This window comes from Dipodomys spectabilis, unplaced genomic scaffold (genome assembly GCF_019054845.1).
Source record: "Dipodomys spectabilis isolate Male_0828 unplaced genomic scaffold, ASM1905484v1 ptg000054l, whole genome shotgun sequence".
In the NCBI taxonomy this organism is placed as follows: Eukaryota; Metazoa; Chordata; class Mammalia; order Rodentia; family Heteromyidae; genus Dipodomys; species Dipodomys spectabilis.
This window is the reverse complement of record NW_024870731.1, coordinates 19736550-19753229: the sequence shown is the minus strand read 5'-3', so window position 1 is coordinate 19753229 and position 16680 is coordinate 19736550.

Below are 16680 nucleotides of genomic sequence, written 5' to 3'. Positions count from 1 at the left end.
ATAGTGTGAGGAGTATTGATGTTAGCTCTTCATTAGAGATTTGGTAGAATTTGGAAGTGATTCTATCTGGGTCCTGGTTGGTGGTTGTTGTTGTGAGATTCCTTATTACTGCTTTGATAGCATTGCTTATTGTAGATCTGTGTTAGTAGCTTAGGTCTCTTTGGCTCCTTTTTGGTAGGTCATTTATTTCTAGGTTCCAGTCTATTATGATGTAGGGTTTTGAAGTATTTCTTATTAGTCTTTGGGTTTCTTTGGTATTTGTCATGATGTGACCATTTTTATCCAATTATTATTATTATTATTGTTAAATTTTCTCCTTTCCTTTTGTTAGTTTGGTTAAAGATTTGTCAATTTTGTTTAGCTTTTCAATGAACCAACTTTTTTCATTGATTCTCTCTGTCTCTCTCTCTCTCTCTCTGTCTCTCTCTCTTCCATTTTAGTGGGAAATCTCTCAGTTCCACCAACTGTCTTCTGAATCAAAACCTGGGTAAATTTTGATTACTTGCTATTTCAATGTAGTTTGACCTGAATTTGATTGCTTTTTCACATAAGCAGTTATTAATATTTACATTTTTTAAAGAAACCAAAGCTAAAAAAAAAAAAAAGTAATAGCTGGGAGCTGCTGGCTCATGCCTGTAATCCTAGCTACTTGGGAAGCTGAGGATGATGGTTCAAAGACAGCTTGGGCAGGAAAGTCTGTGGCACTCATCTCCAATTAACCACCAGAAACCTAGAAGTGGCGCTGTGGCTCAAGTGGTAGAGCACTCACCTTGAGTTGAAGAGCTCAGGGAACAGCGCCCAGGCCCAGAGTTCAAGACCCATTACTGAAAAAAAAAAAAAATAGTAAAGACAAGGGAGTACATGAGAATGAAGGGAGGGGCATGAACTGTGCCTGGAGAGGATGCAAAGCTGGGAACTGGGAAGCAAACTGATGGAGGCAGAGGCAGAATCAGAGTAAGCCAGAAAGGGAAAGGAGCAAATGCAAAAATAAAGGTCTGGGAAGGGCTCAGCTTCTTTAGGGAACAGGAAGTAGTTTTGAACACGAGGGTAGGGAAGAGGGAGAATGTTCCAGGAGTTCGAATGGAACCTGAAGTATGTGGTTGTGGCCTACCTCGGAAAGGCATTTTGAAGTGGGGAGCTGGAGCCATCTTGGCCACATGGTGGATGGTAGGCTCTAGCATCTTGTCTTCATGGTGGGGGAAGGTGAAGTCCCCCCCTGCTCCAAGGTGTTGGGCATACCAGAATCCCAGGAGGCAGGGGTGGGGACTTGCATGATAGGTTACTATTCCAGTGCCTGGAATGCCAGTTTCCTGGGATCCTGCCCCTTGACTCTACCCTATATAGGCCCGAACCAGCTCAGGCACCATTATACCATGCCAGTGTCTCCGTGCTATTGTCCTGGCTCCTGGCTCTTCTCAGGTCACCATGGCATTCCATTTCAGCTCTGCATTGGAGCCAGTTGGTTTGTTGGTATTGTTTTTGTTCTGTTTCCTCTCCAGCCTTCATGGCTCCATTTCCTAATCATGTTAAGTGTATTTGCTGGCTGCTGATCTTTGAGACAGCATTCCACCGTGTAGTTCCAGGCCTTTTTTTTTTTTTTTAATAGATTCCTGATTTGGTCTTTCAAAATGTGGCTTCTCTGTTTTCTTGCCTTACAACAATTTGATATCATAGTACGGAGTTTGCCCTTTATGTACCAGCACAGAGCCTCTGAGACAGTCTAAGATGACTCAAGACCTCTAGATTTCTTTTGTAAGAAGTGGCAGAGAGTGAGAACTGGAATGAAAGTATAGGCATACCTCTGGGTGGTATATACTGGTTTCCCTCAGTGACATTAAAGGCACAAGAAGCTGGACATGCTAGTACATGCCTGTAATCCCAGAACTATGGTGGTTAAGGCAAGAGGATCAGAAGTTTGAAACCAGCAAGACTATATTAAAAAACAACATGAATACCAAGAAAGGTCTTATTGTTGTTGTTTGGACTTTTTGATTGGTTATTTGTTGGTTATGTGGTCTTTATTTTGCTTTCAACACAGAGTCTCACTATGTAGCCCAGTCTGGCCTTGAACTATAATCCTCCTTCTTTATCCTCCCTAGTGCTATATTATAGAAATGCACCAACATACTTGGCTCATGTATTTTACTTTATAACCTTAAATTTTTTCATTCATTTTTATAGAAGAAGTAAGCCTCAGAAGTATCTCCTGGGATAAAGAAACAATATGAAGTATGTTTAAAAGCCTACACCTAGCAGAACACTGGTAGCTCACACCTGTAAGCCTAGCTAGGAAGTTGAGATCTCAGGATCATAATTCTAAGCCAGCCTCAGCAGGAAAGTCGAAGAGACTCATATCTATAATTAATCAGTAACAAGCTGGAAGTGGACCTGTGGCTCACGTGGTAGAATGCTAGCCTTGAGTAAAAAAAAGCTAAGGGACAGCACCCAGGCGCTGAATTCAAGCTCCAGTACTAACACCAGAAAAAGAAAACCTACAACTCCCCCACTCAATCTTCTTGAAAGCTAGACTCTATTCACTCTGATTATCTTGGATGTCAAGGTAGTGGTAAGATCTCCCACCTTCTCATCATGCTCATAAAGGAGCATGAATCTTCTTCATGGCACCCCAAAATAAAGGCATATCTGTTACCTGGCTACAGTACTAAAGTTCCCAACATCCTAGCCATAATAACCTCTTTGTTTAGAACAGCCCAGACATACCGGTGGTGATGGTTCATGCCTATAATCTCAGCACTCAGGGGATTGGGGCAAGAGGCTTGAGCATTTCAGTCCAGGTTATATTACATAGCAAGTGAGAGCAGGGTGGGGTTGGGGGAAGGGAGAAAGGAAGGAAGAAGGAACAGAAGGAAGAAAAGATCAACATACTTTATGTACATGTATAAAAATAGAACAATGAGCCGGGCGCTGGTGGCTCACGCCTGTAATCCTAGCTACTCAGGAGGCTGAGATCTGAGGATCGCGGTTCAAAGCCAGCCCGGGCAGGAAAGACCGTGAGACTCCTATCTCCAATAAACCACCAGAAAACCGGAAGTAGCGCTATAGCTCAAGTGGTAGAGCGCTAGCCTTGAGCTGAAGAGCTGAGAGACAGCGCCCAGGCCCAGAGTTCAAGCCCCACGACCGACAAAAAAAATAGAACAATGAAACCTATCAAAATGTTTTTAAAAGTGAGGTGGAGGCAGGATAAGGAAATTATAGAGGGTGAATTTGATCAGGATACATTGTATGTGTATATGGCATTATCATTATGATACATCTAAGACATAGAAATAAAATGTTAAAAATAACTTTAAAAAGAAAAGTGTTCAGATGATGATGTTTTTTAAATTTTATTGTTGTTGTTGTTTGTTTGTTTGTTTGCATTACTAGGGCTTGAACTCAGGGTCTGGATGCTATCCTGTAGCAATTTTGCTCAAGGCTGGCATTGTACCATTTGAGCTACAGCTTCACTTACAGCTTTTGGGGTGGTTAATTAGAGATAAGAGTCTCATGGACTTCCTGCCCAGGCTGACATTGAACCATGATCTCCTGGCTTTGAACTGCAATCCTCAGATCTCAGTCTCTTGAGTAGCTAGGAATAGAGGCATGAACCACCAGCATCTGGCCTTAATGTGCTAGATGTATGAACCTCAGAAACATTATGCTAAGTGAAAGAAGTCAGTCACCAAGACCACATCTTGTATGTAATTTTTTTTGGGGGGTCCGGTCATGGGGCCTGAACTCTGGGCCTGGGTGCTGTCCCTCAGCTCTTCAGCTCAAGGCTAGCGCTCTACCACTTGAGCCACAGCACCACTTCCAGCTTTTATTCTTTTTGCTTATGTGGTGCTGAGGAATCGAACCCAGGGCCTCATGCATGCCAGGCAAGTGCTTTACCACTGAGCCACCTTCCCAGCCCCCTTGTATGTAATTTTTACACTTCATATCTCAAATGGACAATCTAGAAAACTAGAAGAGACTCGTGGTGACTTAAGGCTGGAATGAGGGCAGGATTGAGGGTGATGCTAAAGGGTGTGAGGTTTCCTTCTGAACTGAATTCTTCTAAAATTAGAGTGGTGGTTGTTACATAACTCTGTAAATATATTAAAATGATTGAATTGTCTACTTAAGTGGGTGGACATTTTGATATGTCAATTATGTGCCAATAAAGATTCTTAAATGAAAAAGATGAAAGCCTAGGAAGACAGAGATCCAGTAGGATAATGGGCAGCTCACAGAAGATTAAAGGCAAATAAATGTGGATAGAACATTAGGAAAAAAATACCTGATGTCATCCTTATAAAAGAAAAACAGCTGGGCACCAGTGACTTGTGCCTATAATCCTAGCTATTTAGGACACTGAAATCTGGAAGATCATGGTTCAAAGCCTGTCAGAAAAAAAAAAAAGTCTGTGAAAACCCACTTTTAAAATAACCAGTAAAACCTGGACTAGAGGCATGGCGTAAGTGGGAGAGAACCAGTTGTAAGTAAGCAAGCTGAGCAAGAGTATTAGGCCCTAAGTTCAAGACCTGGTATAAGGAGAAGGAGAAAAAGGAAGAGGAGGAGGAGGCAGAGGAGGAGAGAGAGGGGGGAGGAAGAAGAAAGTCAAAACTAAAATAAATTGAAATTATTAAAATTCTCTTTAAAAGTCTTTCACGTACGATCCTCTACTCTCTCTCTCATCCTGTAATGACGATTGATACACAAAAGGAACCCAAATCCTTGAATGACTACTTGGGCTAGATCCCAGGCCTAACAACTTTCGATGCTGTCACAAGAATAAGAAAGAAACTTTACTGTGCTGATTTGCAGCAATATGGAGAATTTTGGTACAGAAGCCTATATTACTTTTCCGGTCCAGTTTACATAGAGAACTGAATACTAGATTAAGAAAACCCATGTTTATTTCCTAAATGTGCCACTTAGCAATGGATGAGCCACAGCAAAGCACTTCACGTGGGAACTTCAGTGAGGAGTAAGTAGAAAAAGACTTTGTAAACCGTGAGTGTGCTATACATGTTAGATATTATTAGTTATTAGTCCATTCTTCCTAAGTTGGCCAAAATAACAGTTTCCATGAATAGCATGAGGGATTAGTCATTCTTTCCAAACCAACAAAAAAAAAAAAGAACACAATCTAGATCTCATGATACGGGTATTAACCCAGGGTTGTAAAGGAGTTTGGGTCTATGGAAGGTCAACGATTCACTTCTGAACTTCCAGATTGACTTTTTCCCTCCTTGCTTTTTTTTTTTTTTTTTGGGTCCGGTCGTGGGGCCTGAACTCTGGGCCTGAGCGCTTCAGCTCAAGGGTAGCGCTCTACCACTTGAGCCACAGCACCACTTCCGGCTTTTTTCTTTTTGCTTATGTGGTGCTGAGGAATCGAACCCAGGGCCTCAGGCATGCAAGGCAAGCGCTCTACCACTGAGCCACCTTCCCAGCCCCTCCCTCCTTGCTTTTATAGAGTAACACTTTTATTTTATTTTATTTCCCAATCCTGGGGCTTGAATTCAAGGCCTGGACACTGTCCATGAGCTGCTGTTTAGCACTCTACCACTTGAGCCACAGCACCACTTCTGTCTTTCTCTGTGACTCTGGTACTAAGGAATCAAACTCAGAGCTTCATGCATGCTAAGCGAGGACCCTACCACTAAGCCACGTTCCCAGCTCCTAGGCTAACACTTTTATAATATTTCATTATGTGTTAACTAACCTCAACATTAGGATCTCTTAGGACTTCAACTTTAAGGCCAGGCGCTTGTGGCTCATGCCTGTAATCTCAGGAAGCTGAGAGGTAAGGATGGTGTTTCAAATACAGCTGGGCAAGAAAGTCTATGAGACTCTTTAACTATAAAAAAAAATCTGGAAGTGGAGCTGTGGCTCAAATGCTAAAGGGCTAGCCTTGAGTGAAAAAGATAAGGGGTATTACCCGGTCCTAAATTCAAGCCCCTACCAGAAAGAAAGAGAGAGAGAGAGAGAGAGAGAGAGAGAGGGAGAGAGAGAGAGAGAGGGAGAGAGGGAGAGGGAGGGACGGAGGGAGGCAGGGAGGCAGGGAGGGAGAGAGGGAAGGAGGAAGGAAGGAAGGGAAGAAGAGAATAGAAAAGAAAAGAGAAAGCAGTAGGACCTGACATAGGTTAGGGTCTGGGGTCTAAAACTTGTTTCATAGATGTAATGAAAATGAGATGAGTTTGACATTACTTGGTGTTGACTCCAAATTAATATTACTGTTTGTCAATAGTTATATATCAACCATCAATAATTTATGGCTGTCTTCTGTCATTATATAAATCTGTAGAATGAAGAAGTAATAGGCAGATGTAGCAAATCCTTAATAATTTTGTCACAAACTATAAAATTTGTCTCAGCCATGTCTGATCTATTCATGGATGCTTTTGTACCTTCATCTCGTTATTCCATGAACTTAATAATGCCTATGAATTGTCCTTGTGTCCTGTGCTGCTGGAAATATTTTGTTTCAGAAATACCATATCAACCTTTAAAGTTATCTTAAGCTAGGCAGTGGTGGCTCACACCTGTGATCCTAGCTATTTAAGAGGCTGTGATCTGAAGATCAAGGTTTGAAGCCAACCTATGCAGGTAAATCCAAGAGACTCTTCTCTCTAATTAACTAGCAAAAATCCAGAAGTGAAGATGTAGTTTAATTGGTAAAGCACCAGGTTGAATGAAAGAGTATGAGGCTCTGAGTTCAAGCACTAGTACTTGAAAGAAAAAAAAATGTTTTGTTTTCAATATTTTTAATAATCTAAGTAGCTGTACAAAGGTGTTTATGATACCTTTTCCTTTATGCCACAGTAGAGACTCAGAGCGGCACAACTGTGCCTTCGGGGTAGAGAAATTTAAGAGGCAAAATATTGGTGCCAGTAATCTTGACAGAGTTACTTAATCACACTAAGCCACAATGTTCCTCATCTTTGAAATGAGAATGATTAATTCCTCAGTACATTTTCAAGGATTGAATGAGATAATGTATCTGCTCCTAAATTAAAGCATGGCACACAGTTACCTTCTTATAAATAGTCATTGTAGCTGTGTTTGTGTTTGTATTTGCAGATAGCAATGAGGAAATTCTCAACCCTAATGGCTTAGACTTTGACCAGCAACCGACCATTCTCTGAACCAAGAATTATTATAATAATCACACCTGGGATTAGTAAGCAGCTAAGGGTCCTATGTCCTTCCTATAGAGCCCACTCCTTAAACCAAGGTATAGCTGGGAGGGGCAAAGATTCAATACAAAGACATATATCTTCCCACTTCTGGACAGTCCTTGGCAGTCAACAGACCATTGGGAAAAAGCCACAAAGAGAGGGCTTTGCTTTTATGCCATTCAGAAGCCCAACCCTTCTGGACAAAACCTGAAATCCCAGGTGCATTTCACCTTATCCAATTGCCTGTTTCACCTCTTTGAGAGGCAATGTTTGCTTTATCTCACTTTGCCTGCTCCCGCATTGCCAGGGAGGGGGAACACTCTTCCAGGGTCTTTTGCCGTACCTGGGGCAATGCCCTCAGCTTAGTGTTCAAGGACAGAGGAGCTATCTAGAAACATCTACCAGTAACATTTGTTCATTTTGGTTGTAACATTGTTTCTTTGCTTATCGCTGGTCTTGCCTCCTGTTCATATCACTGACTTCTCTCTTTCGCTTCCTTTTGGAATTATTGCTTTCCTGTGGTTGAGATGAAAAACCTAACATATTCCTCTACTAATAAGAGCTGTCTACAAGCATAGTTTGTATCATTTATGCCCTGCTTTGGCAGCCACTTAAGCAAGGTCCATTTCTGTCTTTAGCCCTGGTGACGTGCCCATTTCTGTGCTGGTTTACTAGCAATGTCATGTTCCAAAGCCATGGTATAGGTAAATTATGTACCCTTTGTTAAGCAAAGTGTACAAGCAATCACACACATCTGGTTCACCATTCCCTTTTGGGATACTCAGCTGAGATGGCTTAGTAATGATGGCTGAGGTCAAACTTCTCTGAAAAGCTAAGGCAGCAGGGCCTTGCTACCTGAGAGCAAAGGCAAAAGAGGTTGAAAGATTTTGTTCTCATTCAAAGAATAAGACAGTTTTGGAGTGACCTAACTAGTCCATTCTCTCCTCCTTAGCCACAGTGAGCTTGGTAATGTATAAATATGACCTGTCACCTCGCTGCATGAAGCATTCAATGGAACGTCCCTGGAATCTATACGAGGCCCCTCCTGACCTTACCACCTTGCCATGTTCCACTTGCCACTTACAGCTTGTGGCCTTTGTTCAAGCACATTTTATTGGATCCTTTAGTTTCTCAAATACCCATGATGTCCTTTGTTCTCCCAAGATTTCCCTTCATGATAAGTACTATCTAATCAAAATCTCCCTCTTTTTCAATCTCATTGCTTTTGGTAGAGTCTACATGTCAATTTCTCTAAGAGTCTCTTTCTGACCCCAGCTTAGGTTAGTTACTCCTCTAATGAATTAATCATGGCATTCATGGTGATGAATGCAAAGATTTTGCTGTTTATTAGTTATATGATCAGTACTGCTCACAAGACTTACTTGGTATACAGAAAGGCCTCAATAAATGTCACATCAGTAGCTGAATTAGTCACATTAAAGAATGGCACAGAGGCAGGGCAGAGATATAAACTCTGGAGATATTTGAAACATATTTCTGCTAACAAGAAAGGAGGGAAGGAGGGAAGAAAGGAAGGAAGGAAGGAAGGAAGGGAGGGAGGGAGGGAGGAAGGGAGGGAAGGAAAAAAGAAAGAGCTATTTGTCACTTTTTTAAATTTCAAATTTGACTGAGAGTCATGTATTTTATTTGACAACCCTTCCTGAAAGTTAAATTCTTACTTTCTGCATATCTGAAAATTTTACTACTTTTAATAAACTCAAACTTTAAGATTATTTACTGCCTTAGCATTTCAGTATAGTGGCAGATTGTGATGCTATATATTAATAAATTGCTCCTCTCTCTATGCTGGGCACCAGTGGCTCATGTCTGTAATCCCATCTACTCAGGAGGCTGACATTTGAGGATCTCGGTTCAAAGTCAGCCCAGGTAGGAAATTCTGTGAGACTCTTATCTCTTAAAGTTGTTCTATCTCTGTATTTCTCCCTCCACCCCGCCCCCCCCCACACACACAACAAGTTTCTCTCTCTCCCTGCAACCTGTTTGAATTTCAGCATTTCAATGCCCTGGCTTTATGCGATCTAATCTGACATGCATTCTTTTACTTACTGTATTGTTCTGAACACCAGGGTTGGTATAGTTCATCCTTGACCCTTGAAATTGCTAAATCCTACTCCTTCACACATTCTACTTCATCTTTCTGATGACTATTTTTTGAGTTTCCTGCTTTAAAATTTTACTTTTGTAGTTACACAATCCATAGTGAGTAATGTTGCATAATTAATGAATACTCTAATTTCCTTAAGAATACAATGTCTTCCTAATTCAGTTTCACCAACTTATTAGAGAAACTTTTTTTAAATTGACTTCATGACTTCATTTCCCCAGAACTAATAAGGAAACAAATAATGAAAAAGTTAGGCGCGCACATATTCATATCAACAAATAATACCATAAGAAAATACTGGTGGTAATAATGAAAAATGTATAATTGATTGTACAATTTAATATGTTTGTGCAGCATCTGTTAGAAAAAAATATAAATCCTTACATCAATAGGAATTTCTAACCTAGATTTCCACAATTTTTTTAAACTTTATTTTTGAAGAACAATTATTAAGTATCTCCATTTGAAGTTTCAGCGGGGGTTAGTTCCTGGCATAACATGGAGTATCTTTCAGGAGGAAGAGTCTTAGAAAGAGTTCTGTGTGGCCTAAGAAGATAAGATAATTTTCTTCTATTGCAGAAAAGTGAGGGCTATTACTTTGGTTCTTGTGTCCAGTAACAGAAGAATTTAGGCAAGACATGAAACATAGAGAAAGTGTTAACAAGGTTTATTGGGAAAAAGAATACACTTCCAATAGACTGAAAATGGTTCTGTGTCATCTCTTAGGTGAGTATAAGTATATGCAATATACTTATAAGCCAGGTGTCTGTAGTTCATGCCTGTAATCCTAGCTATTGAGGAGGCTGAGATCTGAAGCAATACAGTTTGAGGCAGAAAAGTTCACTAAACTCTATCTCCAAAATAACCAGCAAGGCTGGAGGTATAGCTAAAGTGGCAGATTACTTAGCAAGTACAAGCCCTGTTATTAGCCTTTAGGTCTGAGATTGGCCATGAGATATTCCTAGCCCCAGTTTCTGGCTATAAGGATGATGACATAGATAAGAAACCAGATCACAAGACTAGGGGAGGTTTACAGAATTGCAATGGAGGAATGCGTATGGGAATCCATCTCGTCCCTAGGGTATGATTTATGGTCCTGGATCTTTGTGAGGCTGTAACAAAGCCTTTCATTAATCTTTAGGTGAAAAGGCACTCACAAACATCTTTTGGCATCCCATGGCCTTGGTGGGCTATTTTGATCTAAACAGAGGCTAGTCACCTATGAGTTGGGAAATTCTCATTACGATGTTTTCTCTCAGAGACCTTGTTCTCTCTACCTTCATTTTAGGCTCTCCCTGCATGTCCTCATTGCATGTAGCTAACAGCTGGTTATCACCTTCTAACTACAGGAACCAGCAAGAACTTTGTTCCTGATTTTTGTGGAGGTGGTGGCATTAGTCCTGGGCCTTTGAAGGTAGAAATGATCCAAAGATGGATGAAAATGGACTGCTATGAAGCAATATCCCTGTGGGCAAAGTCCTTCTTTATCTTTAATAGGACTAACAGTTAGTTAAGCAGTTGGAAGTCACACCCCCTAAAATCCTTAAACTGCACCCCACATGTCTGAGAGTTTCCAGGATGGTGTCAAAACATGCTTTAAGTATATTTTAAGAGTGTGACTAAAGCTATCTTAAGAAACGATGGGTTGGGGAGTTACCCGCGCATATGATAGTCACATATAACCATATTTGGTATGTTTATATGTATTGAAGATAGTGATTCCAAATAACTACCTGTGTAGCTGAACACTATAAACAGTTTCTTACAAAGCTCTTTCCTTAAGAGTAAGTGCTGGGCTGGGAATGTGGCTTACTGTACAGTGCTTGCCTAGCATGTATGAAGCCCTGGGTTCAATTCCTCAGTACCACATAAGCAGAAAAAGCCAGAAGTGGCACTGTGGCTCAAGTGATAGAGTACTAGCCTTGATCAAAAGAAGCTCAGGGGCAGTGCCCGAGCCCTAAGTTCAAGCCCCAGGACTGACAAAAAAAAAAAGAAAAAAGAAAGAAAAGAAAGAGTAAGTGCAGTCAGCCCTTCGCTGACAGATTCCTTAGAGGAATTAGAGGATATTTCCTTGTTTCAAGCCCCAAATGGTAGCTGTTACCACTTGTATGACTTAGGAGGAAGTTTCTCTGGGTGTGCTAAGCAGCATGAACACCTCCCAGCTGTCTGTGGGGATTTTTTTTCTTCTGTACCTTATTTTGATTCATTTGCTAGGCTCATATAGCTCTCAGTGATCTGGGCCAAAGGGTGTGGAAAGCAATTGCAAGTCCTTTCTCCTGACCTGTGTGTGTGTGTGTGTGTGTGTGTGTGTGTGTGTGTGTGTGTGTGTGTGTGTGTGTGTGTGTGTGTGTGTGTGTGTGTGTGTGTGTGTGTGTGTGTGTGTGTGTGTGTGTAGGATTACAGGCAAGAGGCATAGCCGCCCGGCTCTCATGACCTTTCTGATGCATCATGGGATGGTCTCACAGTGAGCTGGAGTCCTTTACTTCCTTTCCTGAGTTCACTGCAAGTGAACTATGAGTGTGAATGGTTGAGAATGCCAAGCAATGGAAACAGAAACTGTCAGTCCATTAACACTTACCTACATTTTAACCTCTACAAAACTCTACAAAGTGAGCTTTGTATCACATTTGGCAGCAAAATCTGACCTCACCTAAACTCACTTGAAAGCCAAACCTTGCCTAGACTGACATGAGGCTATTTGTAGTCTTCGGATCACTGGCAAAATGCATGTGCTGCCAGGCACCGATGACTGACTCATATCTGAATCTTCCTACTCAGAAGGCTGAGATTTGAGGATCCAGAGTTTAAAAGTCAGCCTAGGCAGGAAAGTCCAAAAGATTCTTATTTCCAATTAACCATAAAAAAGCTGGAAGTGGAGTTGTGGCTTAAGTGGTAGCATGTCAGCCTTAAGCATACAAGCTCAAGGACACTGCTTAGACCTTGATTTTCAAGCCTCAGGATTGGCACACAAAAAAGCATGGTTCTGTGGGCTGGGAATGTGGGCTAGAGATAGAGTGCTTGCCTAGCATGCGTGTAACCCCAGGTTTGATACCTCAGTACCCCATATACAGAAAAAGTCGGAAGTGGTGCTGTGGCTCAAGTGGGAGAGCTCTAGCCTTGAGCTGAAGAGCTGAGGGACAGCGCCCAGGCCCAGAGTTCACGCCCTATGGCCAAAAAAAGTATGGTTCTAAAGAAATAGTAATGTATTTTAGTATACAATTCTGTTCCAAAGTCTTCTGGGAATGTTAATAATATTAGTACCTGCACTGTGTTACTTGGCCAAAAATCCAAGATTAATCTTTTTGTTTTGTTGGCCATGAGGCTTGAACTCTGAGCCTGGGGCTGTCCCTGAGCTCTTCAGCTCAAGGCAAGCACTCTACCACTTGAACCACAGCACCACTTCTGGTTTTCTGGTGGTTAATTGGAGATAAAAGTCTTTTCTGCCCAGGCTGGCTTTAAACCGGGATCCTCAGATCTCAGTCTCCAAAGTAGCTAGGATTACAGGTGTGAGCCACTGGTGCTCACCCTTAAAGATTATTCTTAATTCTGATATCTGGCCCCAGGATTTTAGGGAAAGACTTACTATTCTCCAGTAGTCTATAGGCCACTGATGGACTGCAGGCTGAGGAACTAACTATCCCAGGATAGGACTTGGCTGAGCTAGTGTTAGTTCTGCATTCTCACTTTGAAGCAAACAAAACTAAATCGATAAGTTTCCATATGTGACCTTAAGACACTGAAAATTTATAAGTTATCTTAAAGGCCTATACTTTTATTATTACATGTAAAAATGTATATATTCATTATGGTGACAATAAGAGATTGATACCTATAAAAACCAAGTGCATTTGTTCTCTCTCTGTCTCTCCCTCCCTCCTTCCCTCCCTTTCTCTCTCTCTCCCTCTCTCCTTCCCTCCCTTTCTCTCTCTCTCTCTCTCACTCTCTCTCTCTCCCCTCTCTCTCAGATGCACTGGAAAATAGAGACAATATGTAAGGCTGGCTTTATGGATGTGCACCCAGTATAGTCACACAACCAATTTTGTTTGTGTGTGTGTGTGTGTGTGTGTGTGTGTGTGTGTAGAGAGAGAGAGAGAGATTATAAGGTTTATTATAAGGATTTGGCTCATGCTGTTGGAGGCTGGCAAGTCTCAAGATCTGCCAGGAAAGCAATGATGAAGTTCCACTATGAAGGCCAATAGGCTCAAGATCCAGGAAGAGACAATGTTTCTATATGAATCTGAAGAACAAACAAAAACAAAACAAAGAATCTTCTCTCTTATTTGAGTGATGACCATTCTTTTTATTCTACTAAGACCTTCAACTGATTGGACGAAGCCCATCCAAATCAGGAGGTGCAATCTGCTTCAATTAGTCTAGCAATTTATATCTTAATCTCACTAGAAACACCCTCACAGATACATTTAGAAAAAAAAACATTTGAAGAAAAAAATCCATTTGACTAAGTATCCAGGCACCCCTTAGCTCAGTCAAGTTAATACCTAAATTAAATCATCATAGAAAGGGTTTAATAATCTTTGAGTCTGTGTTTCTTCGTTGAAGTCCACAGTGGCAGTAGAGTTCATGCTGGCATCTTGGGACCTTAGCTCTCCTACAGACCCACCTGCTTATGCTTCCCCACCTGCCAGAGCCAGTTCTTGCTTCCTGTTCCTCCTCCTCTGCCCAGTGTACACTCCTGCCCGCTGCTCTGGGCATGAGTCCTGGGCACAAGACAGAGTTGAGTGTGCTCCCTTTGGGGCCAAGTTACAGAGCAGACCTGGGAGTTTGTGCTTACAGGTGTCAAGTTACATGATACAAATAACAAAGAATAATGAAGGGACAATTCCTGGAAGAAATGGAAGTCAAACAGAAATAAGGTCCTTATACTTTGCCTCGTGATCTGTCTATGCTAAACAAAGAATGTATACTTTTCCTGATGTGAAGTTGCTGGAGTGAAGCTGTCTATTCCTTCCAGTCTTCAAGCTCTTGAATCCTCTCTGTTCCCTAATGTCCATCCCTATTTCAGGACCTGGATTAAGACTCTCTAGGGGCAAGGGGCATGGTTCAAGTGGTACAGCACTTGCCTGAGCAAACACAAGACCCTGGATTCAGTATGACAGAGAGACAGACTAACAGATACTCCTCATCCATGAAGCCACATCCGCCTCTCCTTAAGTAGGATCCTGTTTCCTACTCCATGGCCTTTATCTCCTAATAGGCATTGCACATGCCTCAGAGATTGGGCATGAACCGAAGCCAGTTAGCAGCCTCAGTCTCATTCTTTGATGAGTTTTAAGTTCTCTTAACAGTCCAGCCTCCCTTGATTGGGACAGAAATGAGAGTACCTGCTGCCTGGAGTTGAGTCTTCACACTCTGACCTTGAATCTCACCTTCTCTCGCATTCTCTTGGAGCAGCTTAGCCCAGACAGTCTTTCAGGCCCAGGAGGTCCTCATTCATTCTTCTGCACTCCTAGTGAGAATTGTCTGTAGGCATCAAGATACCTAGAGCAGGAGCCAACTCCCTGCTGGGAATTCCCAGACTGCCCTCTCTGTCACTCACCAGGCTCTTAGCACAGGTCATTTTTGTCTTGTTGATTATGAAAACTAGCTGGCCATGATGATAATCTACACAACCAAAATGATAACTGCCCATTTGTGGCAATATGTAAGTCCCAGATAAATCTTGCAGATAATAGTTATTATAAAGGTTCAGAGCATTTACATAGCGCGTAATTGCTCAACCTTGTCCTAAGTAAGCTGTTCTTGGTGGGGTTTGAAAATGCAGAGGCAGAGTCTCTTTTCTCAGGGCAAGTGATATCTTGCTGCAGAGAACAATCTCTCCAGAAGTAATTGGAGAACAAGTTTATGCTATGCTTCAAGCTACTGACTCAGAATGAATGGGCAACAGGACCAGGGTTTCCAGGTCCCAAGCAACTACTTCCAGTCACTCCTACTATAAATCCTCAACAGGAATGAAGACTAGAAATTCTTAACAATATGTGCTGGACATATGAATGGGAAAACAAAGTACATAAAGCCTGAAGGATAAGAGCATGATGTGAACCAGTGGAAAACAGGAATTTGGCTCTAGGCCAGATTATTCTTGTATGGGGAGGGGGAGGTGGTGATCCTGGGGTTTGAACCCACTTGCTAGGCATATGCTTTACCACTGAAGACATCTAGCTTTGTTTGGACTGGTAATTTCTGAGATAGGGTCTTACTTCCTGCATAGGCTTGCACCTGGACCACAGTCCACATATTTTAGGCTCCCTGGCATAGCCGAGATCACAGATGCATGTCATCTCACTCAAATTTCTTCCTCCCTCCCCCCTTTTGTTTTTTTGGTGCTGGTCTTAGGGCTTGATCTCAGGGATTGGGTGCTGTACTTGGCTTTTTTTTTTGGGGGGGGGGGCAGTCCTGGGGTTTGAATTCAGGGCCTGGGCGTTGTCCCTGGGCTTCTTTTGCTCAAGGCTAGAGCTCTACCACTTGAGCCACAGCACCACTTCTGGCTTTTTGTTTGTTTGTTTGGTACTAAGGAATTGAACCCAGGGCTTCATGCATGTGAGGCAAGCATTCTACCACTGAGCCACATTCCCAGGCCCGTCCATGGCTTTTTTATTCAAGGCTAGGCCTCTACCACTTGGGCCACAGTTTTACTTCCAGCTTTGTTTTGGTGATTAATTGGAGGTAAGAATCTCGTGATCTTTCTTGCCTGGGCTGCTTTGAATGCTATCTTCAGATCTCAGCCTCCTGAGTAGTTAGGATTATAGACATGAGCCACCGATACCCATCAAATTTCTTCATTTGAAGAAAAAAATTCTTTCCTTGCTCAGATTGTTATGGAACTGTGATCTTCCCAATTTCGCCTCCTACATAGCTCAGATGGCAGGCTGAGTTACTAGTGTCTAGCTGTAAATTACTTCTTGATTATGTCAATGTATATGCACACACACACACACACACACACACACACACACACACATAAATGGGTATACAAGTTCATCTACAATAACAAAGTTAGCTTTAATAAGAAAGAATCTAAAATAACAATGTCTAAAGATAGAAAGCTATTTTGCATTCATGTTAAGTGACAAAATGCAAGTTGTCCAGGGTTGGTAGAGCAGCCCTACATATCCCAAACATTACCTCCTTCTATCTTATTCTGCCACACTTGGCATTCAGCTTCCATCATGCCGTGTGAGATACCAGTACAGGTTCTGCCACCACATTGCATCCTAATCAGCAAGAAGGAAAAGATGGTAAAAAACACGGGAATGCCCATGTTTTTTGGGGGAGTGGGAGAATGCTAGGATTGAACCCAATGCCTAATTATGTGCTATATCAACAAACCACACCCTCAGAACCCCAATGCCAGGGAAAGGCATGATTTCATCA